This window comes from Acomys minous (genome assembly GCF_964271855.1).
Source record: "Acomys minous genome assembly, chromosome: 10".
NCBI classification, from domain to species: Eukaryota; Metazoa; Chordata; class Mammalia; order Rodentia; family Muridae; genus Acomys; species Acomys minous.
The window spans coordinates 64,598,615-64,615,500 of record NC_140491.1 but is presented as its reverse complement, the minus strand read 5'-3'; the positions used below and the strand labels follow the sequence as shown (position 1 = coordinate 64,615,500).

The 16,886-nt window shown below is 46.1% G+C and overlaps 1 protein-coding gene and 1 long non-coding RNA gene across 3 annotated transcripts in view; both read left to right on the top strand.

Annotated features, from left to right (window-relative positions):
• Positions 1 to 6,995: 6,995 nt before the first annotated feature.
• LOC311607091 lies at positions 6,996 to 8,813 on the top strand. 2 transcript variants are annotated; one of them, XR_014782527.1, is made up of 3 exons: positions 6,996 to 7,182; positions 7,584 to 7,706; positions 7,978 to 8,813. It is a non-coding gene; the product is annotated as an uncharacterized lncRNA (long non-coding RNA). The 2 variants fall into 2 exon arrangements; XR_014782528.1 differs by having other exon boundaries at positions 6,999 to 7,182; positions 8,469 to 8,813.
• Positions 8,814 to 13,815: 5,002 nt separating this feature from the next.
• PSD4 (pleckstrin and Sec7 domain containing 4) overlaps positions 13,816 to 16,886 on the top strand; it is a 36,518-nt gene continuing 33,447 nt past the window's right edge. Inside the window, exon 1 of the mRNA XM_084798824.1 lies at positions 13,816 to 14,093. The gene's annotated coding sequence lies outside the window, so the exon portion shown is untranslated. The remainder of the gene's footprint in view (positions 14,094 to 16,886) is intronic.

The following is a 16,886-nucleotide window of genomic DNA, read 5'->3' as shown; positions in this document are numbered from 1 at the left end:
AAGGAAGGAAAGAAGGGGAGAAAGAAAAGGAAAAAAAGAAAGTGCTGCTTTCTCAAACTGCTGTCATGCAGTGTACAAGCCCTAGCACATTTGCCAACATGATTAGCATAATTACACATTCAGCCTTCTCCTGGCTCCCCAACCATCTCAGACCACACCTCCCCGTCTTACTGCCTTAGTTAGACTTCAGGCGTTCCTTAAATTATGCTGAAAGGGAAAGCTTTAGACCACCACCATGTACAAAAATGTCAGTCCAGCACATCTGAGAGTTTCTGTCTCATACATATATACACCAATATCTTGTGAATAGTAACAACTTGGTATTGGCCACTACCACACATCAGTAGAAATTGATGGATTAGGTCAGCCAACAGCCAGGCCGGATCTGAAAGAGTTTATAAACCAGGGGAAAGCCGGGGAGCTGAGCAGGGAGTCATGACCACTAGGTGGCAGTAGCGCTTACCGGCTTTAGTAAGCAATAAGTTTCAAGATGGTCCTCACCACCAGCATCTGGCCAAGCCTGACAGAGGCGAGGTCCCCACACAGAAGGGGAAGAGAGAAAGGAGTCCCAGGGTAGATGGGAGTTGAAGAGGATGTTTCCATGCCAAAGGAACGTCTCTCAGAGACACAGCAAGGAATCTCTGATTTAGACTCCAAAGAGAAACAACTTTTTGCCTAGGATTTAAATCTTCCGCATAAAGATGCTGGGTTTCACAGAGGTCTGCGTCTTGGTAGCAGACAGGCTCTTAGTGGACAGACACCTGCTTATCTGGGCTATATATTAAGACAACAAATGTGCAAACATTTGAGTTTTGTCTTTGGTTTGGGGAGGGTATTCTTTTTAATTAGGAGGCAGTAAAATGGTAAGACTGGTGCTAAGTGTGTGGATACGAAAGCTTAAGTTGTGAGGGTCTAAGGTTTTTAAGATGTGTAAATGCAATTTGTAAAGGGTTAGGAAAGTGACTTACGGTACATAAGAAAGGAGCAAAGCTTCAGGTTTCTTTCCCTCGCTATGCTATTGTTATACCAAAACTCCAAAAGCTCAGGATTTTAACACTCTGATAAGCTCTTTGTTGTAAATCAGGGGCTGGCCAGCCTGCCTCAGCGCCAGCGGCCTCCCTCATCACCTGCCACCAGGAGATGTGGCACCACGTTTCCACTGTCACCACTAGCTGCATATTTTCCTGTGCAAGAGGCATACCTGTTAAAAGGTCCTGGCCACCCAGATCACTCTGTCTTGTTCGTTCTCTCTGTCTCTTTGTCTCTTGGTCTCTCTGTCTGCCTGTCTCTATCCCTCTCTCATGCCCCCACAGTCTTTCGCTCTCCTCCTCCCCCAACAAAGCTCTTGCGTTAGATCTGTTGCATGGTGTGATTTCTTAGTGGCACACCCGGCCCTCAGCCCACCAAGACACTTTCCACTGCCTGATCCTAACATTACCCATCTAGCTCTGGAAAGTACTGACTACTATTAGAACCACAAGCCTGAGATTTTAAATTTACTTTGGTTGTCTTCTAAGTATAGACTTAGACATTGCTTCTCACGGTGCTAAAAAAAAAAATCTGTCTGATCTATGCACACCCCATCTAGAGGAGAATGCTGATGCTTTCAAGCGAATCATTTGGGGTGCCCAAGCTTCTAGGGCAAGGGCATGCGTCAACTGCTCTTTCTGCAATGTAGATTTCAGCACAGACTACAAACAGTGGAAATGCTCACATATCTAAAACGTTTATCTCTTTTTATAAACTTTTCAAGAGAAAATTGTCGTAGGCTTCAGGATATCAACTTGGATTCATTTCTCACAGGCCGAACAGACGCCAGATAAGGACTCCTGTCAACATCCGCCTGCTTCCCCATCTACTGCCTACTCCTGAGGGTGGTTTTCTCCCTCTTTGCCTGGTCTTGGGACTCTCCTCTTCTAACTACCAAGACCAGGGGCCTAAAAATTTGAAATGTACACCCTGAATAAAAAAATTCCCCCTGAACTCCTTAACTTTACCGTTTGCTCCTAATACATTATCTGGTCCAGCAGATCTCTAATCAATTAAAGCCTGCAAACTTCTCCAACTGCTGCCTGCATGGCCCTAGCCCTGGATAACCCTGCAGAGCCTGCACAACCATGAAAGTGCCTGCTCTTCCCAGCCTCTGCCAACACTCCAGCTTTCTGAGTCCCTAGCAGCAGCAATGCCCCAAGTCAGCATGAAGTTCTCATAGGAAATTACACCTCTTCTTACACTTCTTTATTATCAACAAAAAGGCTGGAACATTAAATTCCAACACCCTACCCACACTCTTCCCAGCCCCCCACCCAGCAAATGGCCCAGGTGTCTATTTCACATATCAAAGTGCAGCGGGCCACCAGGTTCCCTCAGCATCCCTCAGTTCCCACCTGTTAAACAGAGTCCTCCAAGTTTGCATACCTAACCCCCCCTGCCTCACCCCCACCCCCCACCCCCACCCCACCCCACCCCCACCCCCACCACCCTGAAATCTCAAACTCAGGGCCTGCAATTGGATAAATGTGGCAAGGGTGGAGGGGTACTTTTGGTGGGTGTTAGCATATAAGTGGCCTGCCTCTAGGTTGCTTAGCAACCTCTGCTGTCATCACCTGCAGCCACAGCCAGGGACCCAGAATAAAAAAGACAAACCCAGTGGCACATGCCTTTAATCCCAGCCAACCTGGTCTACAAAGTGAGTCCAGGGCAGACAAGGTTACACAGAGAAACCCTGTCTCAAAAGAAAGAAAGGAAAGAAAGAAAGAAAGAAAAGAAAGAAAGAAAGAAAGAAAGAGAAAGAAAGAAAGAAAGAAAGAAAGAGAAAGAAAGAAAGAAAGAGAAAAGGGACAAATCCACCATCCATCACTCTTCTAAAGTCCTCTCTTGGCTCTCTGGCACTTGCTCTAAGGGCCGCCCCCTCCCCACCCCTCACCCCCCTCCCCCCCCCCCCCCCCCGCCTCCCCCGTCTCCGCCCGTCTCTCTACCTTCATGGTCCACTGACGTCCTAACTCCCCTCTACTTCCCCTTTCCCCAAATAAATCTCTCCATATCAGTTCTACTGCATCCCATTCTATTTCTTTTTACATCCTAACAGTGGGCCCAGGCCAAGGTGTGCCGCTGGGAAATTCTGCCATGCAACAGACACCCAGGTTTACTGGGAGAGGGATGACAGAGAAAGGCCGTCTTGATGGGGGACATGAGGGAGAGATGGGAAGACAGGGTGGAACCTAAGAGAGGGGGGAGGAGAGAGAGAGGGGAGGGAGGGAGGGAGAGAGAGGGAGAGAGAGAGAGAGGGAAGGAGGGAGGGAGAGAGAGAGAGGGAGAGAGAGAGAGGGAGAGAGAGAGGGAGGGAGAGAGAGAGAGGGAGAGAGAGAGGGAGGGAGGGAGGGAGGGAGAGAGAGAGGGAGGAAGGGAGGGAGAGAGAGAGAGAAGGAGAGGGGAAGGAGGGAGGGAGAGAGAGAGAGAGGAAGGAGGGAGAGAGAGGGGAGAGAGAGAGAGAGAGGGAGGGAGGGAGGGAGGGAGAGAGAGAGAGAGAGAGAGAGAGAGGGAGGAAGGGAGGGGGAGAGAGAGGGAGAGAGGGAGGGAGAGAGAGACAGAGAGACAGAGACAGAGACAGAAAGAGAGCACCTGGGGGCTCTTTATGTGCAGTACCCAGCACACCTGGTGTACCTGGAGATAGCAGGTGATGATGAAAGCTGTTGCTACATCCCTGAGGGCAGGCTAGTGGGACTGCCTGTTTACTAACAGGCTGGATGCTCTTCTCTATATAATCCAGACCTTCCGCCTCCTGACAACGGCACCTGGTTCCCTTCTGTCTTCTCCCCTTCCCCTCCACCATCTCAACATGGCTGAGCTCAGCCTGGTCGTGTCCACTCTGGACTCTCCCAGATATCCCTGTGTCTGCCTTTGGCTATGCTGTCCCAAATAGCTATGACAAACTTTCTCTTCCACAGTACCTCAGAGCAGTCATGTCCGGTCCTTTGCTTTTCATTTATTTATTTCTTTTCTTTTCTTTTCTTTTTTTTCATTCAACTGGGAGTCATGATGGTCTGGGGGGGGGGGGGACACAGAAATGAACAGAGAGGGAACCCAGACTAGTGCTATTGTTGGACCCTAGAGTCCACTCAGGTAGTAGGGGGTTGTCGCGAGAGACCACTCGAGGACCACAGTGTTGATGCAAAAGCACAAGGTTTATTGCGTCAGGGGACCTCAGCACTCACTCAGGAGGGAGGGAGGCATACACCAAGTCACTGTTACAGACTTTTTAAAGGCTAAAACCGCAAAGGTTAGGAAGGGCTGCGTGTCCTATGTTAGGATTGGCTCTGGTGGTCGCTAAGGGTGCTTGTCTAAATGTTATTGGCTATTGCAGGGAGGGGTGTTGGGGAGTTTCCAGAGAATTTCCAGATGGTAATTGTTCACCTTAGTTGAAATTGTTTATCTCAGTTGGCCACCTTGATCTCAGAAACTGAAGCTGAGCTGGCCTTCAATTCTTTTTGGGTCATTTTCCCAAGCTTGCCTGGGTCATGCTCCCAGGCTGGCTGAGAGAGAGGGCCTTACACTATGAGGGAAATAGTGTTTTTTTTTTCTTTTTTCTTTTTTCCACCTCTAAGCCTCATCAACTATAGCATCATAGAACCACAGAAACGTGACTTAAAAATCTAAATCGAGGTCAGACAGAGTGGTACACCCCTGTAAGCTTAGAACTCTGGAGGAAGGTTGTGAGTTCAAGACCTGACAAAAATCCAAAAGTGATTAGAGGATTTCTAGCTTTCACAGTCTAGTCATTGTCCCTGCTTCCTGCAATGGTGACCTCAGTTAAGCGACCCGGACCCTAGGCCACTATTCCCTCGATTGGAAGGAGGGGACTGGACTCCCTCTGTGTCACGAGGCTGACCTGCAGTTTCATATCAAAGGGTGTGACGCCTGAGCTCTGGCTCTGCAAGGAGAGTCTGGTCCAGTTGGTCTAGGTGTGGCTTGGGGGTAAAACAAAGACATCAGTATCCAAGGATCCCTGAGGTCAGATTCTCCCAGCTGTTCCTGCCTCGCAGCATCTGTTGACACAAAGACTACAGAAAACAGCTCCTTGCCCAGGCAGCCGTATATGTCCACTGTGCTCTCACTCAGACTGACCACCAAGGACAGTACCCGGCTGATATGCGTGTGACGTCATGGCTTCCGCCCCAGGTCTGATGGGTAGGAATGGGTTTTGCTGATTCTTCTGAAGTCCGTGATGTGCACGTGTGATTATCACCACTTGGGTGGCTGAGACAGGAGAGTTGTGAGTTAGAGCCTGCATGGACTGCAAACTGAGACTGCTTTAAAGAAAGAGAGATCTGATAGTTCCCTGCTTTCCCAAACATGAGGTTGGCTAAGATGCTTGGTGTAGAAAGCACAGCTTAGAGTAAGCACCCAAGCAACCAGGATTGTCAGTCACAAGGCAGATTGGGGGTGGGGTGGGGCATGGTTGTTTTCTTCAGCGGAAGGAAATGAATGGCACCTGATCACATGGAATGCTAAGGTGACATAGTCACACAGCTTGGTGGTCCTTTGCTGTAATGCTGGCAGCCAACTTGCACCTGAATTTCCCCCAATGTGGAGAATTGTTTAGGCCTTAATCCTGGGCTTCAATACCTGCGAGTAGAACTCATCCCTGAGGAAGGAGGACAGCCCGTGTGCTTTGCATCCTCCATCCTTACACTGATCACAGATCCCTCCGCGCGGCCCTAGCCCCAAGCTCTGTTTATCTGTTTATTGCAAAGGTCACAGGTGCTCTGCTACCTTGCTAGGGAGTTTTAGCGTAACTATGCCGAAAGCTGTGTTGTGATAAGTGTCCCGTGGAAACCTTTTCAAAAGTTTTACTATGCTTAAATGTGTAAGAAGAATAAATGACGAGATCAGATCCTGGAGAGTTTTGTTTTTGTTTTTGTTTTTCGTTTTTCTTTTTGGGGGTTGCTTGTTTGTTTGTTTTGGTTGGTTCATTGGTTGGTTTGGTTCCGGGTTTTTTTTGTTTTTGTTTTTTAAGACCAGGTTGATATATAACAACCCTGATTGTCCTGGAGCTCTCCTTGTAGACCAGGCTCGCCGCCTTGAACTCACACAGCTCTGCCTCTGCCTCTGCCTCTCTCATTTTGACCCAGTGCCTGGAGAGTGTCATCATTCACCTTGAGTGGATCTCTGTCTGCCAGCCATGAGGCTTTCGGGGTACCCAAAAGCTTGGACACTCTTTTTTTTTTTGGCACACAGTTTAAACAATGTTACAATAACCGATGTTAAATTGCTGTCGATTTTTTTTATAAAGAAGAGCAAATAATGTTGTAGTTTTGTGTATAAAATCTCTAAGCCACAGAAGCAAATCTCAAAATGTTTCGTATCAAACCTAGCTAGCTCAGAAAAGTATGGAAAGATTGTGAAATAGCATTTGAGTTCTTAGCTTTAAGAAGTTGAATAGAGGTTCTGGTGTCTCAAGGGGTCAAGAGAAGAAGTTCAGCGTATTTCCACCAGGGGGCAGCCTTCCAAAAAATTTTTGGGTAGATTCCTCTAATGAGTTCAGATCATGCCTCAGACTGGTCAAAGTCTGTTTGTTTTCCAGACTCTCCAAGGAAAATCTGCTTTGTTCCCTCTCCTTCTAGGTTTATTGTTATTTACCAATCAAGCTAGTTTAAGGTAGTTATTTGGTAAAGTGCACAACTCCAATACCTCACCACCCGTCAGGACTGTGGCGCTAAAATCGCCTAATCCTGTGCTTCTTGGAAACCATTCACTCTTCGCGGCTCTCTAGCTCTCAGGCCCTAATTCTCCTCTTTTTGTTGCCATCTTCTAAGAGGAAGCAAGGCAGCTCTCCCCCTTCCGCTGAGAAGGTCAAGGCACCCCAGGGCACCTTTGACCCTACAAACACAGCACTGCATGTTCCAGGAGAACAGGGCTTGAAAATTAGTTCTAGCCTGATGTGGCTTGCCGCTGAAATCCCAGCATCCAAAAACTATTCAAAAGCCCCAAAATATCAGCGGGTTATATTTATAGCCAGCCAAAGGGAAATGACGTAGAGAAAGCGGAAGTAATGTGCAGAGACCACGGGAGTACCATCTCTCTGGCGTCTGTTTTGTTTGGACGTGGTTTGACTAATTGGACAGTCCCCTCCCCCTTTTATTGGGTGACATCCTTACAACAGTGAGACCATTTGCATTCAAGGTAGGCTGTGATTTGGCACGTGTAGAGACGTCTATGGCAGAGTTAGGAAATGCAGAAACAACTGCTAAATAGTTCGATTTAACATGAAGTAATGGTTTTATATGGCTTGTGTGTTGTGGACATGCTAATTTGCATATACATATTCTGTCCTCTCTCTCTCTCTCTCTCTCTCTCTCTCCTCTCTCTCTCTCTCTCTCTCTCTCTCTCTCTCTCTCTCTCTCTCTCTATCTATCTCTAAGACAGGTTTTCTCTGGGTTATCTTGGCTGCCCTGGATCTGCTTTGTAGACCCGGCTAACCTCAAACTCACAGTGATCCACCTGCCTCTGCCTCCCAAGTGCTGGGATTAAAGGTGTGCGCCACCACGCGCCGCTCTTTCTTTCTTTCTTTTCTGGTTTTTTAGCAGAGTCCCCCTGTGTCACTCACCTGGGCCCGAACTTGCTTCCCTTCTACGCCCTCCTTGCCAATTCCAGTGCTGAGATTTAAACAGACGCCATTGTAGCTGACATCGTTATATTTGATAATAGTAAGTTTTAAATATTTTGTCCTGCTGTTTTATCTAAATGTTAAAGTTTTAGAGTTTACATTTTTGCCTGTGAGCCATTTCAGGAATAATTTTCAAGTCAGGTATCTAAGGGAAAAGTTATGCACAGTCTTTTATTAAATCACAGATTTGTGAATGCATGATACTTGGTCCCATCCACTTGCTATATAGCTCTAGAGGTTTACTAACCTCTAGAATTGAGTAATAATTGACATAACTGATTTTATTTTTTTTTTAAATCTCATCACTTCAGGAGCTGAAGAGGGGGGCTCAGTGATTAAGAGCACTGACTGCTCTTCCAGAGGATCTGGGTTCAATTCCCAGCACCCACATGGTGGCTCACGACCATCTGTAACTCCAACCCGAGGGAAGTCAGTGGTCACTTCTGACCTCTGAGGACACCAGGCATGGACGTGGTACACAGACCTACATCCAGACCCACACTCATAAATGCAAAATAAATAAAAGTTAAAAAGAAATTATCACTCAAATAAAGTTTGTGCTCACTGGAAGCAACTTCCCACCTCCTTTCTAGACCCGGACATCTTCACATCCCCACTCTGGCTCTGCATTTTCATCATTTGATATAAATTTCATTACATGTTGAGCACATCATTAGCAGGTCTTCCAGGTTCATTCATGTAACAGAATGTAATACGCAGTGTTCTATTTTATGTCCGAATGATAATTCTTTACCTGAAATGCTGTATTTTGCTGCTGTGGCTACCTTTTTATGTATTACAGTGCTCCAAACAGTCAGGCATAGACTTACTTCTGTGGTGACAAATGCATCTCCCTGGAACCACTGAATCACACGGGCATCCTATGACTGGCATTCTCGGGCCCTGCCAAGCTTTTTCCCCCCGACGTGGCTGCTGCATTTTACAATCCCACCAGCTGTGAATGAATGCTGCCTTTGCTGTAGCATTGCTAACATTTCTTATTATCTGTTATTGAGTTTTTGAAACCGACCACTGGGCTACACCTATGGCCCTGCTTATTCTCTGTCTGTCTAAAGTTACAACCGGAAAAAAAATGTTTAATTAAAATAAAATAAAATAAAATAAAATAAAATAAAAATAAAATTATAACCAGTATATGGATACATTATTGTGGCTTTGTTTTGCCCTGATAGCTAATAAAGTTAAGCATTTCTCCCTCCCTCTGTCTCTCTCACCTTCTCTCTCTCTCTCTCTCTCTCTCTCTCTCTCTCTCTCTTTGTGTGTGTGTGTGTGTGTGTGTGTGTGTGTGTGTGTGTGTGTGTGTTTTGTTTTTTGGTGTGTTTTGGGGTTTTTGGGGTTTGGTTTGGTTTGGTTTTTTTGCTACTTGTCCATCTTATTCACAGATACTCTGTTCAGGTCCTTTGCCTGATTACTTTTTTGCTTTTTGTTTTTGTTTTTCAGCACTAGGCACTGAACTCAGGGCCTCTTGCACGCTAAGCAAACATTGTGCCACTGGGCTACACCTGCATCCCTTTTTTTTTTTTCCCAGACAGGGTCACACTAAGTTATTCAACCTGTTAAGCAGCTGGGATTGCAGGCTTTTGACACCGCCCCTGGCCCTTTGCCTAGTTTTAAAATTGGAATGTCCTTTTTAATATTGAGTTACAAAAGTCAGATATTAAACATAAGTCCTGTTTGCACGTGACCCACCAATTGAAAAGGCTTTCCCTTCCTTACAAATTACCTTGACACTTTGGTTACAAGGTTCATAGATCTAACACGCTGTTGCTTTGGTCTGTTTTTCTGCCATTTCAGGTTTGAAGTATTTCCTCATATTTCCTGTGGCTTAAAAGTGCACTTCTCAGTTTCCAAATGTCTTGTGTGGGTTTCCAGATGAGACGCTGTTGTGGACTGTTGGCTTGATATGCCTCACATGATTGTCTGCATGCGAACGTAGAGTCTCTGGTAGTTCTGCATAGATCCCTTTTATAGAACGCTCCCTGCACAGCTGCAGAGGACGTGTGCCATGAATGTTAATGTAAATGTCATGAAGTCAGTTTGGTCAGGTTGAATAACAGTGTAGGTCTTCTGCATCCTCACGGGTACTGTGTGCACCTAGTTCACTGCTTATACGTGAGGAGTTTGGATTACACAGGAGTAACTGGCTTTTCCCCTTCATTTCTCTCAATTCTGTCAGTTTTTACTTGGTATATTTGGTAATTCCATTGCTGGGTTCACATATTTTAGGAATCTTATATCTTCTTAGTAACTTAACACTTTTGCCACTTTAAACTGACCCTTTTGTTTATGATATTACTTCTGTATTAAATTTTGCTTTATCTAAAATTAAGCAATTACATAGTTTATTTCCCACATTCTTTTCATTTCCACACATATACGTATTTGTTGAGAGTGTGTCTTTTGTGACTACAATGCAAGTAAGTCTTGTTTTATTAGCTTTGCATTTTAATTGAGGTCCTTAACGACATTATTGATAAATTAAGTTATATCCTACTTGTCTAGTAGTGATTACTTTTATATACTCTACTGGTTTTGTTCTGAATTGAAATTGTATACATAATGTAAGAATCCTGTGACAATATTGCTCCATTTATATTGCTCCCTTTTGTGCTTGATGATTTTTATACATTCTGTTTCTTACAAGCTAGTAGTAAACTAGAGCTGGAGAGATGGCTCAGAGGTTAAGAGCACTGTTTGTTCTTCCAAAGGTCCTGAGTTCAATTCCCAGCAACCACACAGTGGCTCACAACCATCTGTAATGAGATCTGGTGCCCTCTTCAAGAGTGCAGGCAGGCATACATGCAGGTAGAACACTGTATACATAATAAATAAATCTTTTTTAAAATATTAATAAGCATCAACACAATATGTTACTATTTTTAGTAAATAAACAATTAGATAATGTAAAAGAAACAAAAAAGTCATAGATTTATCTTTCTAGTGTTCTTCTAAGTTACATCCACATTGTTCCCCTTATTTTGAATAATTTATTCATTATATTTAATAATTAATAATACTAACAAAAGTTAAATTGTACTATTTATTATAATAAATTATAAATATATAAAATGATTTAACAAATTATAACATAATTTATTCAAATATTTATTTACTTTTTTCAGTTTTTGTTTTCTTGCTTTTTATGAAGATTTAATGAATACAGAACAAGGTGATGGATTATTATTTAATATTTTTGTTTATCCGTATGTGTGCCTGTGTGTCTCTGGTGTATATACCACATGTGTGTGAGTGTGTGTGTCTTTAAGGAGGCCAGAGAGGGTGTTATATCCCATGGAGCCAGAGTTACAGGAAGTGTGAGCCACCACATTGGTGTTGGAAACCAAACTGACTTCCTCTGCAGGGGCAATACATGCTTATCATCATTGAACTCTCTCTGCAGGCCCAGTTTTGTTTTTCAGCATCTTAAAGATGCCATTTCATTGTTTCCCTGACTTGTGGCTTCTTATAAGATATATTCTCAGTCCTGCATGCAATCTATATCATTATTTCCCCCTCTGGATACTTGGTTAGGTGATTGTGTTTATCTGTGTTAAGTTAGCAGCTATGAAATAGTTTCAGTCTATATTCTTTTTAAAAGCTAGCCAGCTGTCCTGTCACAGTTCTACAGAAGGCTGCTCATCACAGCAACAGCAGCAGCAGTGTGATGCTGCTGCAGAGGCTCGCTGACTCTCAGTGTCCACATTGCTTAGCTCTTAAATGTCCCTGAAGGCACATTACGTTACAGGCTTGGTCCACTGGGGGCAGGTAAACCCTTTAGGAGGTGGGCCAATAGGAAGAAGGAAGTTAGGTCACTAGGAATAAGGGGGGTGGGGGGGATATGGTGGATATTGCTCCCTTTCTGTCCGTCGTGTGTTTCCTGGCTGCCATGGTGTAGACAGCCTCTGCTGTCTGTCATTCCTGCTCATGATGTGCTTCCATGTCACAGGACCAAACAGGACAGGTCCAAGTGACCTTAGCAACAGTGAGTCAAAATGCCCCTCCCTCCTTATAAGGGGTTTATCTCTGGCACTGTCTGTCATAGCATGAAAGGTGACTGATTTAGAGTGTGTGCCGAGCACCGTGTGCTACTGGAACATGGTGGTGTGTGTCACAGGAGAGAAAGTGTTAGAAAGTACGAATCTTAGTTAGGGCCACTGTGAGCCTGTCCAGCCCTCCCTTTGGGTGGCAATGACTGAGATCAGAGGTCGCCATCACAGGAGCACATTTACTCACCTCTGCAGTACTTTATTGAACAACTATTTTTGCTAAAATCCCTTATCCCTTTGCCCAATGTTATCCTTTTCCTCTCAAGGTTCTTAATGAAACTGATCATAGTTTTGACTTTTTAAATTTCTTAATCCTTAAATCCAAGAGCTTGTTTGTCTGTGGTTTTGTTTCTACTGACTGTTGGCTATTTCTTTTTCTTCCTTTTTCTTTTGTTTTGTTTTGTTGTTGTTGTTGTTGTTGTTGTTGGTTTTTGTTTTGTTGTTGTTGTTGTTGTTGCTTTGTTTTCAAGACAGGGTTTCTCTGTGTAGCCCTGGCTATTCTGGAACTTGATCTGTAGGCCAGGCTGGCCTCGAACTCACATAGATCCGCCTGCCTCTGCCTCCCCTGTGTGAGATTAAAGGCGTGCGCACAACTACTGCTTGGGTTGCTATTTCTTCATTACTACAAACCCGTAGGTTTTTTTGTTTCTTTGAATGTTTTATAGGGAACACAGTGTATATGACTTGTAGGTGCTCTGAATTCTGTTATTTTCCTCTGAACAGTGGCAAGGATATTAAATTATTGGAGGCACATCTTGTCCATGGGCAGATGGGTTTTACACTTTTCCTGTATGATTTATTATTTGGTCCCTAGCTCTAGGGTGTGTCCCTTACTCTTGGGAGGCAGTCTTTTCCTTTCAGTGTGACTACCTTGAAATTTCAATGGGAAGCCTTTTTACAGGGCTGTCTGAACCGTCAGGACTCAAACTACATTCCAAGTGTCACAATTGTTTTCTTTCTTTGAGTTATTTGTAATCCAGCCCCATGCGCATTCACTCAGGAGTCCCAGAGATTTGAAAGGAGCTTGTAGGTATATGCTGAGCCTCACACCTACGTGGTTCCCTCCTTTACTAGAATTTTCGACCACCACCACCCTACACACACACACACACACACACACATGCACACACACATGTGCACACACACACAAAACATGCTTATATCAACCAGTGCTTATCTGCCAAGTAGGCTGCAATTTTTTATGTGAGTGGTGCCTTCTCTCATCCCATAGTGCCCACCCACTGGCTGGCATGCTCAGAGAAGAAATAGTTCAGAGCCGGTCAGAATGTATAACTTCGCATCAGGCGTGTCTCAAAAAAGCAAAGGAGCTGTCAGAAGCATAGCCTTTAGGTCCCAAGTGCCAAGTGTCTGTGTGTGTGTGTGTGTGTGTGTGTGTGTGTGTGTGTGTGTGTGTGTGTGTGTGTGTGTCCTTAGTGGCGTTTACTTACCTGCTTCCTACCTTGAAGGCTGTGAGGAAGAGGAGATGTGTCATTTATAACCTGGAACCAAGTGCTCCATACATATTAGCGGCTGCTGTTGGTTAAAGCGCAGTTTGTCAACCGTGTTGTAGGCAATTGGTTTTTCCGAGTTGCATGTCTCTAGGGCAGCTAAACTGTTACTGGATAGACAGAAAACACGGCATCACTTCATTCAAAATTCCACTCTATGCCTTACATGTAGTGCCGGGAAAGCAAGCTGGATGGCGCCAAAGAGGGGAGTGTTGAAAATACAGAGGCTCTTGCGAAGCGCTGATCTATGTCTAAGGGTAAATTTGGGGAAACGTGTTTGCGTTTCAAGTCACAGCTCTTTTGTCAGCATGCCGCCAACCCAGACCAGTAAGCGAAAGTTCATAGCAGGTCAACAGTTGCAAACAGATGAAGTTCTGAAGTCCGATATTGCATTCTTTGCCTGTGTCTACTAAGTAAGTAAGAAATAATGCTCAATTCGTGCTCCACTGCAAGCGTGCAGGTTTACGTGGGTCTGGCTGGCCACAGTTTCCGGGTTCTGTGCTTGACAAAATCAGCCAGATGCGCGCAGGTTGCGCCCGGCCCATCGCCGCCGCCCAGCCCTGCGCCGCGGTCAGACCAGTCGGACGGCTTCGCTCCAGCCCGCCCCGGCCCGGCCCGGCCCGCCGATCACCGCTCTCCCGGAAACCCGGTTCCGCGCTGCGCTTCCCCGCAGCCCTCGCGGCCCCGGCCGGCGCCTAGGCGCGGAGGCAAGCGGGCACCGGGGCTGCGGGAGCCGCAGCAGGAGCACGGCGGGACGTGGGTAAAGGCGCGCGTGAGAAAGGCTCCGCTGCAGTGGCGAGGATCAGACCTGTCGTCCCCCAGATGGTGTCTCCTCTGTGTCAAGACCAGCAGGTGAGCACCTGAGGAAAGCCGCTCAGGGGCCAGGACGTCAAGGGCAAGGGGTCCGAGCTGGGGCGAAGCTGCAGGAGGCTAGCAGAGACCCCAAGAATAAGGCCTAACTGAAGAGAAGGTTTGTTTGCGCCCCATTCCCGGTCCCGGTATGGGGTCCTCCAGCTAAGGTAGGCTCCAAGTCCCCAGCAAAGCAGGAGGAGACTTTAAAGCTATGGAGAGGGCTTTGCTTCAAATCTTCCAGTGTTCTCTGGTGCCTGTGGCGTCTGGGGCATTCCTCTCTGATGATACGTGTTTGGTAGGAGCTTATGGGCTTCCCCCAGGAAGGCACTGGCCTCTTGGAGAGTGAGGCAGCTCTTTCCCACATGGTTGGCACAGGCGCCTCTCCTGCACACTTCTTGGCGTATCTGTCCAGAAAACAGTAAACATTCTCGGGAAGGTTCAGCTGGAAGTCATCTTTCTCACGCCTCAGGTCCCAGGATTCCGCCTCACTTGCAGAGTGGTGATGGAACTGGGGGTGTGAACTGGGCTGGGTTTTTTTTTTTTGCAGGATACGGAATGGCTTGTGTTGCCCTCGTACGTGATCCACCAGACCCCTGTGTCCATGATCTGTGTGTCTAAGTCGGGAGCCCAGCATCAGAGTCAAGTGCAAGTGCGGGACATCTCCAGTCTAGTGTGCCTGTAAACCTCATTAGCCCAGCCCCCCACAGCTGATTGGCTATAATTAGCATCTAATTGGGTGTCCGTGGTTCCTCGGCATGAGAAGTACCTCAAGGTCAAGTTTAGACAGCATGGAGAGCTGTGGCAAATTTTCCTCCCACTGTGGTGTTTTCTGTTTGTGGGGGGTGATGGGAAAATTCATTCCTTCGTTCGTTTATTCAATAGGTACTTGCTGAACAGCAGCTGCGGCCGGGCCAGGGCCCATGAGCTCCTGGCTTTCCTTTCCATATACAGTTTGCTGGAGAAAAGCAAGCAAGCAGAGGAATTATGTTAGCTCAGAGTGGTGAACGCTATAAAACAAAAATAAACAAAGCAGCGTCAAGAGAGGTGTGACAGGTGTGAGAGAAGCTATGCCTGGTGCCGGAAAGGGTAGCAGCAGACATCCTCAGTGAGGTGGGAAGTGGCACCTCCTTCAAGGCCTACGGGTCTGGCTGCACAGAGAGTGATGGAGACTTCAACCTGCTTGCAAGGCCTCAGTGTACAGTGCATGAGGTGAGGAGGGACAGCCCCTAAGTCCCAAGAACATCTCTTGTTGGGATGTTTAAATCTAAGATAGAGCTCTATCTTCCCAGGAGGCATGCCCTGTGGTCTTATTGATTCATTCTTTTAACAAACATTTACCCAACAGTCTACATCTTCCAGGTTTAAAAACTCATTAACGAGACTTGATACCCTGTGAGCATATACAGGGGGAGGAGGTCCCCCTCAATCACAGTCATAGGGGAGGGGAATAAGGGGAAAATAGGAAGGAGGGAGGAAGGGGAGGATAGGAGGGATGGGATACAATTGAGATGTAATATGAATAAATGAATGAAATATATTTTTTAAAAAACAAAACAAAAACTCATTAACGAATAAGATAGTTCTTTTCCTTATAGATGCTATTTTCTGGTGGAGAGAAATGAATAGTAAACTGTTCATGAGAGGCTTGCTATGTGGTATGTTTCACAGGCTAGCCTTTGAACTCTTGGGCTCTCCTGCCTCAGACTCCTGAGTTTACAGGAGCTCCTGTATTCAGCCGAGTGGCAGGGCAGGGTGGATAGAAGAGGCTTGACTTGGCCAGGGACTTGAATGACGATGGGACATAGCTGTGTGAGTGCCCGGGGGAAGAAGAGTCCCACAAGTGGGATAGTGGGAAGAATTAAGAGATGTGAGCAAGGTGTGTGTTCACTGACCGTGTGGGAAGAGTAGGAAAGAGACCGGGGGTAAGGGTGGGGGGTGGGGAGCTCTGGCAGTGATGCGAGGCAGGCAGGAACCAGAGCCACTTGGAAAAGTAGGCCGCACCCCTAGCTGCCTTCTAGAAGGTACGCGTACAAACTCTGGATCTATCTCCAGGTCAGGCCTTGGCCGTCTATACCAAGCGAAGTGAGTGCTTGCAGCTTTGTCTGCACTGTCACAGAACACCAAGTCGAGGAAAAGGTTAGTTGGCTCATAGTCTGAAAGTATAGTACATCACAGTGAGAAAAGGCAGGAGCCTGGGGCAGCAGTCAGGAGCAGCAGCAGGGGCAGATGAATGCGAGATACCAGCTAAACTTTTCTTAGCTGGTGGTGGTATCGCTCGCCCGTAATCCCAGCACTCGGGAGGCAGAGGCAGGTGGAGCTCTGTGAGGCCAGCCTTGTCTACAAAGTGAGTTCCAGACAGCTAGGGCTACACAGAGAAACCCTATCTGAAAAACTAATAGATACATAGATAGATAGATAGATAGATGATAGATAGATAGATACGATCATTAAATAAATGAGTAAATAAATAAATGGGGGATTGTGAGCGTGTGCCACCATGACCAGTTTTATGTGGTGCTGGGGTTCAGTAGGCAAGCACTCTACCAACTGATCTACACCCCTAACCCTTGACAGAGACTTTAAGCTCCTTGTATCCATAGGTAGAAATGCTTGCAGAAACCTTTAGCCAGTCACATGTTGGTCTGCGTCAGTCTTAAAGAGAGAAGAGAACGTTCTGGGGAGCTGACCTTGTGCTCTGAGTTTAAATGATCAAAGGCTGTAGGCTCAGGAGACATAAACTCCTCTATCAAAGGATGGAATACAGTGAGTGCAGCATGGAGGTTGTGGGCTAAG